Source organism: Acyrthosiphon pisum, chromosome A3 (genome assembly GCF_005508785.2).
Source record: "Acyrthosiphon pisum isolate AL4f chromosome A3, pea_aphid_22Mar2018_4r6ur, whole genome shotgun sequence".
Classification (NCBI taxonomy): Eukaryota; Metazoa; Arthropoda; class Insecta; order Hemiptera; family Aphididae; genus Acyrthosiphon; species Acyrthosiphon pisum.
The window spans coordinates 19,688,497-19,696,556 of record NC_042496.1 but is presented as its reverse complement, the minus strand read 5'-3'; the positions used below and the strand labels follow the sequence as shown (position 1 = coordinate 19,696,556).

At 33.0% G+C, this 8,060-nt stretch overlaps 1 long non-coding RNA gene across 1 annotated transcript; it reads right to left on the bottom strand.

The window, feature by feature from the left end:
- Positions 1-1,040: 1,040 nt before the first annotated feature.
- Positions 1,041-5,376, bottom strand: LOC115034460. The gene is made up of 2 exons (XR_003839813.1): positions 4,794-5,376; positions 1,041-3,176 (listed from the first exon to the last, which is right to left on the bottom strand). It is a non-coding gene; the product is annotated as an uncharacterized LOC115034460 (long non-coding RNA).
- Between the last annotated feature and the right edge of the window lie 2,684 nt (positions 5,377-8,060).

Sequence of the window (8,060 nt, the reverse complement as noted above, 5' to 3'; positions counted from 1 at the left end):
TAATTAAATACAATAAACATACGATCACGACATACGTCATTGTAACGGAAGACTATTCTAATACATGTTTAAAATGTACCTATGTATTAAGACGAACAGTTCATACAGTCGATATAATATAGCGTGTGACATACATTTTGTTAATCTTCAAAAATCACTTTTAGAACCAATTTTTAATTTCTTTGTAATATATTTTGTAAAAAAAAAACTAAAATAACGTACGAATCTCGGGTGGTAATTGGTAGCTTGGAGTGCAATGCATCCCCTTACACCTCCCATGTACAACTTATGGTCGAACGCCCAATATACATCAGCACGCATATTAATATAATATAGTATCGTGCGAGTTCCAATCACTCGGTCTCGTTTTTTGAACGGCTCGAGCAGTATATAATATGCATCACGATAATAATAATATATACATATTGTACAATATTATTTTTACCCTTAAGCACAGCGATCGGCGACGGCGGCGGCGTGATGCTGCGGCTGCAGGGGGACACCCTGCGGTGAATAATTGCAGAAAAAAAACCGGGCACGCGCCTCTTTCCGCCGACGCAAACAACTACAATGTATACATACACGTATGTATAATAATAATATATATTAAAATGCGAAAAAAGCACGTGTTGCTGGTCCGTCATCCGCGTGTCCGCGTGCGCCGATAAACAAAAATATCAATCTCGGCTGCACACTCGCACGATCCACACTCTGTATACTGTTATGAGTCGTATATTATGTATATTGTATACGGTGTGAACTGTATACAGCAAGCGTACATCATAATAATAATAACAATATATAGACATATACGTATTATATGCTCGCATAATATATTATATATAATATCATCGTATACACACATATAACGCGTGGACATTATTTCGGCGTTTTGTGTACCCACACTCGCGCGGCGTCTAACGTAAACAATGAGGGTTGACTTCTGCATCGATGAGCTTTTTAAACGGGTCGTTTTCACGGGAGGGTAAGTGCGCATTCGTTCGATCCCGCGGGCGTGTGCGCGCGTTTATTTTTTTTCGTTCTCTGACGACCGTTATCCGGACCGTCACGGTCTAGGAGACTCTTTCCGATAGAAATCTGCCGTCCAACACTGTCTATGTGATATCACAATACAATATGATATTATAGTATTAAACATACATATATATATAAATATAATACAGTACACTGTATCCGTAAGCGTACGTGTGTACATCTTGCGGGGTGGTGACTCGCGGAGATGATAATAATAATTTAAACATGCGAAACAGGACTCGGACGCGGAGCTGACAACAATACAAACGATGGCTGCACACGTCGCATAATATTATTACCGATTGAAATCTATGCACATGTAAACGTGTTCTTTTAGAGTCAACCCGGTGAATCTGTATAGACACGAATTTTACAAACAATAGCTGAAAAAAAATTCAAACTCCGATGAACTGCAAACGTTCTTAAACAGGGATCAATATAATATATTATTAGATGCATTATTATATTATATTATTATTAATTTAACCTAACTTATTACAAAAATGACCGTCTCTCAAACTGGCACCGGTATAATATACCGGTATATGATTGCAACCAACATTCATTTCTTGGAACCTCTAGATTTTTTTTAGGTAAATTCAGGTCCAAAAACTTGGAAAAACAACAAACAAAATGTCGGTCCCAATTATGGGGGGAACATGGGTAAAATGGTACACCTAAATTTAATTTTATATTTTAATACTTATTTTATTTTATTAATAAAATAAAGATCCTTATTTATGTGAAATTGTATGTAGTTTCTAAATTTCCAATCAGTTTTGTTATATATTATCATTAATTGTACATATATTTTTACCAAATTTGTAACGATTCCAATATTGCATTGGTAATAATCGAAACAAGAGCACATATAATTTTTCTCCTAAAAACTTATAGTCTGTTGACAACTATATTTTAAAAATATACCTTTATAGTTAGCCCGAGGTGCACATATATAATTTGAAAATGGGGCATGTAGGTAACATTTTGCTTTAATTTTTGCTTTTTATCAATTTGGTTTAAAATTACTTATTTTAAACAATCTCTCGATGGTTTTTACTTGAATGATATTTACCGTATATAGGTACATACTTCCGTTTATATTTCATAATGGTCACTTTCACGTGGCCAAAACCCGTAAGTAACAAAATAATTGTTGGTTGATGCTCTTGATGGACCCCACACGTGGCACGAGTTTAGTGGGGCCCATTATTCTGTTAAAATAGATAGTAATAATAATAATAATGTATTCGTTATAAAGAAAAATAAGAAACAACATTTTATCGCATAGACAATTTTATTATTTTTATCAAACGTGAAAATATAAATAACATAAATAAAATTATCTACGTTAAGTACGCTGGTAACATCGTTGCCCATTAGCCTTCGCCGTTTTGTCGTCGCTCGCGAAGCAACCACCAGAGAGGGTCTCGCGTGTCCGAAATCCCGTCACGCTGCCGCCGGTAGCCAAAGAATACATTGGTGACTTACCCCAAGTACTTACCACGTACCTCTAACCCCGCGTCGCTGTCGCCTTACGTTTGACCTAAGGGTTGGGGAATGTCGGGTTCTGTGGACGCCGGACGGCTCTCGATTCCCCTTTGGGGTTGGTACCTATATACAGGTATTATTACACATTATATAGGTACATCGTACATAATATTGTTATGGTAAATTATGTACTTATACTGCGTGCCCGGCGTGGTTACTGAAATATGTAAATCGACGATGACAACCATACATGCATTATCTTATATGATTTAATTCATTAATAATTCATTCCTGTCCTGACAACTAAGACGTTCTATACTGTTAAATAATCGTATTTACTATTATAGTACACACTACACAGTGTCCTGCAATACACATTGTGTACCTATAGGTACATAGTACATATTGATTATGATGGTTCAGATGTGGAGTTAGTTGAATAACGACAATCGACCTAATTTGTTAATTAAATAGTAAGAACATATAATGTCAAGTTATATAATTTTAAAATAAAATGTTTAATAAATGTGAAAAAGAAAATTGTTCTACTTATGTCTAGTTGCTACGCCCTGCTTAATGATTCACCGTATTTGGTACCAACTATAGTCTTTACTTGATTACTTTATTAGTTCGTTCGTATATAGGTATACCTACAAAAATAAAAATGATGATTATAACAATATTTATTTAATATAATATAGTATGTGTACACGTGTTTAATTTTTATACACATAAAATGTACCTATATCACACATTATATTGCATATCCATAATCTACGTTTATATAGTTCAATTACAATTATTAATTTAATTAAATATATTATTTACTACAACATCAACCTACACAATATACGTAATGTAACGAAGCATGTGTAGGATTATACAGACACTTAACTGATTACGAACAAATTGTGAAGCTGTAATAATAGTAGCGAAGCGACCATCATAATATACCGGAGCGACTCATCGACTTTTCCGTCATGTACCTACATAAATGATATATTTAGGATGGACAATCAAATCGATTTCAAGTCGTCGTGTGCAGGTTTATTAATGGTTGGAAATTTGACTCGGCGATTTAGTATGGGTATAGTATATGAAATGAAAAATGGCTTTCGAATGGCCGCGATAATTTTTATCGGCTGAATCCGGCTAATATACACCATATTATAAGTATTTATAACGTAACAATATAATACTCGCACGTACACGGATCGAGACGGTCATATTGCCTATATATTATTATAATATAATATAAATGTACGTTATTAATATATTATATTATGTGCGCGCAACAGGTGAACGGCGTGAAATCGAACGCGGCGCGTGAAAAATCGCCGCCGATGATATATGAACACGATAATAATATTATAAAATATCGTAAGAAGACGTCTCCTCGCCAGCTGCAGCACTTCGCAGTGCGCGGGCTTTGGATCCGCTTTTACCCAAGTACACAGTGTACAATAATAATTATTATAACACACTATACAGAATATTATGGAATACAGCTTGACAATATATACGATAGCTGAACGTCCTACTGCGTGTGCGATATTATATATAATCTAACTTCGGACGTACTACTATAATAATAATAAGTAGCGTGTAACACGGTCAGATCGCGGTCGCCGAAGAAGATAGTTTGTGTGTGGCCTGCAAAAAGGCAGGTAGCAAAAAACGCGTGACGACGCAGAAGCCCGGACTGTCTCGTCCACGGTGCGAGCACAGTACGTCAGTTCCTATAAACACATGTCATATATTATATTATATAATATTATAATAATAATCGTCACGACCAGAAAATAATAACGAGAAGAATGGCTGTACGCGCGTTGGAAGTTATTTACGAATTATATTGACGTGTCCTCCGCGCGCGGACGGTTTTCGATTAGTCTCGCACAGTTTTCCCATAAAACGTACATTATAACATTATATTTAATTCGGGAGGACCCGCCGCACGACAGTGTGTAAAAGTGTAAAACCTATTTCGTTGGGTTTTTTTTTTTTTTCTGTAGCCGCCCCTCGTCGACAAGAGGCCGAGACGATGATATTATACAATATTATAATAACACATATGACAATCGGACGACGGACACGCCACCGCCCGCCGCGGGGGCTTCCGTTGTACTGATATACATATATATACGAACGGGTTGCGACTACTATAGGGCAATATGTAATAACGCCAACACAATATACGCACGACCTCCACCACCGGCCACACACTGTATATATATCATTATTATTATTATTATTATTATGCTCACCGAATTCGAAGCGGCAGCACCAGCAGAAGCAACAGCAGCATATGTATGCACGTTATGTTGAAGACGAGTTTTGATATTTTTTTTTTCTTTCTTTCGATTTCCGATCGCCTTTGTGCGCGATATAATACGATGGCATTGTGCGCGCGCGTCGCTGTCGTCATCATTGGGCAACCGGTGTCAAAAGTCAAAAATTATTATAATATGTGTATAGGCTCTTGCAGCGATCCATCGGTATTGACAGAAATTCGCAGAAACCGATCCTTCGTGTCGACAGGTTGCGTCCTTCAGACTCGTGACGGACAGCCGGTGCGGCCATCCCTGGATCACGACGAACGGAATCGTCTGTAAAAACCTTCGAATGTTGTGTAGTTGTGTGTAAACGCGAATCGATATGACGTGATGTGCACGGACCAGTTGTGCCTAAAATAAAGTTTTAATTTTAGAATCAGCATATTATATATACGAATAATTACGCTGCATACTCATTACTCTAGATAATGAGTTTGTGTAAATTAGGTATATTATAAGTATACAAACTATTATTGAAGTTCATTGTATATAACAATTGAAACAATTGACGAACAAATTGTTTTTATTAAATATGAAAAAAATTGAATTATTTCTATAATATTATGAATGATTTTTAATTATACATAAAAAAAATATAAGTGTAAAATGCTGTAAAATAAAATAATATTATAATAGTAATTTATTTAATTGTAATTATATATTTGGGTACATAATATATATATTATATATTATGTATTATAGTAATACTCATGTTCATTATATTCCATTAAAAATATTCTTAATTATGCGCTATTGAATAAAATTAATATTACCCTAAAAATTACCGAACGCAATTGGTTTATCGACCCAGAAGAGACCGAGCACGATTGGTTTATTATGAAAAGGTCATTTTAAGCATAATCTGTTAACTTCCTACTTGATATCTATATACTTGTAGGTAGCATGATATTATAGTGAATCCAGGAAAAAATTCCACGGGAACCAAACTAACTAATATTTATCTATATCGGTGGAATAAGTATAAGTACAAATATGTCTTTTATTTACACTTTTTATTTTTTTATTAATCTTGATAAAATTCTAAGGTCAACACAGTCAATGGGGGGAGGATATAGCCTCTTTAACCCTTCCTGGCTACGCCACTGATCTATATAAATTAGTTATATTATTAATTCTATGCAGTAATTAAGTTAAATATATTATAACCTTAAAACTAATATTTTATTTTGGAACCCATAAGTGATGATTAATAAAAATATTATAGGTATAGTGAAAGACCTAAAAAAAGTGTTACATTTAATGGTAAATTACACTAATGTACAAGACGTAAGACGTCACTTCTCATACGCAAGGCACTGCTGAGTTCTGAGACTCAATTTAGTTTTTTATCAGTTTATCTAAGCCAAGTATAATAAAAAATTACACTCTACAATAATTGAAATGTCAACTCAATGTAATTTTAACCGATCGACACTCGGAAAAGTATTTTATTATTGCTTCCAAATCGAATACCCTGCTCCGAAGCGAGTGATACGATACTTCAGCCAATAACCACAGTGCAATATTATAGTCTGAATTGTTGGCAGACTACTGCAAACATATGCATATGTAGTCCGACTGTTTTGTATTCGTACTTCAGACGAATCAGCCTTAGGGTTATTAAATTAGTTCAGCGAAATGCAGGATTAGACATTAGAATGCATACTTGGTGGCTTTGGCTATAATATAATATATAAAATAAACCATAAAACGTTTTCAATAGCACGGCTGCTTGCTAAAAGGGTGAGAATCGATGTCCCGTATACGGTTGTACCCCATAAAAGTGTTAAGTGAAGCGTATTCGTCTTCCAGCGTCGTAAATTAAATTAAATTATTATACAAACCAGTACCGAATACTGCAAAATATGCGTGTATTTTCGTTTACATAATATCGGACCCGCACGTGTCTGAATATTATATTATAGCTGCTGCATATAATATAACAATCTCGGCGATGATAAATATTTAATGTGATTAAGTTGATACTGTACCCATAAAATGTTTATCTCGTGGATGTTTCAAAATAAAATATCACGTACCCTCATAATAATATTTATATAATATTTGTTCGTATAACAATCAATAACATTTTTCTATGTTTTATTGTTACGTGTTCGCCATAATAATAATTCTGTTTAAATGTATAATATTACAACAGTTTATCCAGCTTAATTGAATAATAATACATCTATTAAAATATATGATTAAATCATATTTTTTTGATTCGTAGCTAATAAAATCTAAAATCCCATACATCATTAACAATGATTAAACCTATAACTTATGACATTGTAGTTACATAATATATATTGTAATTATTTAGATTGCTAATATTATTGACTTCAATTGGTAGTCTTTACATCAAATTAAAAATTCAATATAGGTATATTAAATGTTATATATGAGCTAGTTTATTCACCGTGATACCATGCTAATGTGCAATATTTCTGTATAGGTTTAATATTATTATGCTGTATGCATGTATTAGCAAAATATATATTGAACATTGTCATGAACAAAATATGTTTCTTGTTTCCAATTAAAGATGAGTTACTATTTTTCTTGGCTTATAGAAAAGTTAAATTTTTAAAGGTAAAAGAAACCATACCACGCAATACTCAATATATTTCCTCTACTAGGAAAATCTATGAATCTTAAATATGCTTTTATTAATAACTAGCTGCCCGACCTTCCTCCGGAAGAATTTATTTTTTTATAATTTAATTTAAAAACATATCACTTTGCTTTGGCTATACAAATAATATAATATAATTACATATTTTAGTTATTGTTATTGCTAATTTCTGAAAATTATATATCCTACATTTTGAATTCAACCACTGGAGTGGTAAATTTTATTCTTTTTATTATAGAATAGAGATAAGGTAGAAAAAATGTAACAATAAATTACTTGTTCAATGAATAACATATATTTCAAATGGAAAAATGCAAGTGCAAACAAATAAATAAATAATTAATAACAATAACAATAATAAATAAACAAACAAACCGGATTCCTTCGTCTCCAAAATCAAGTTAGATTCTTATATATTATTATATATATAGATTAAATAACAATGACAACGAAAAATCGGTCAGAAATAAAAAAACGATAGTATCCAGTCACAAATCATATTTGTGTATGTTAAATTATAATATTATATACATAATAATCATTATTAATTATAATTATAAACA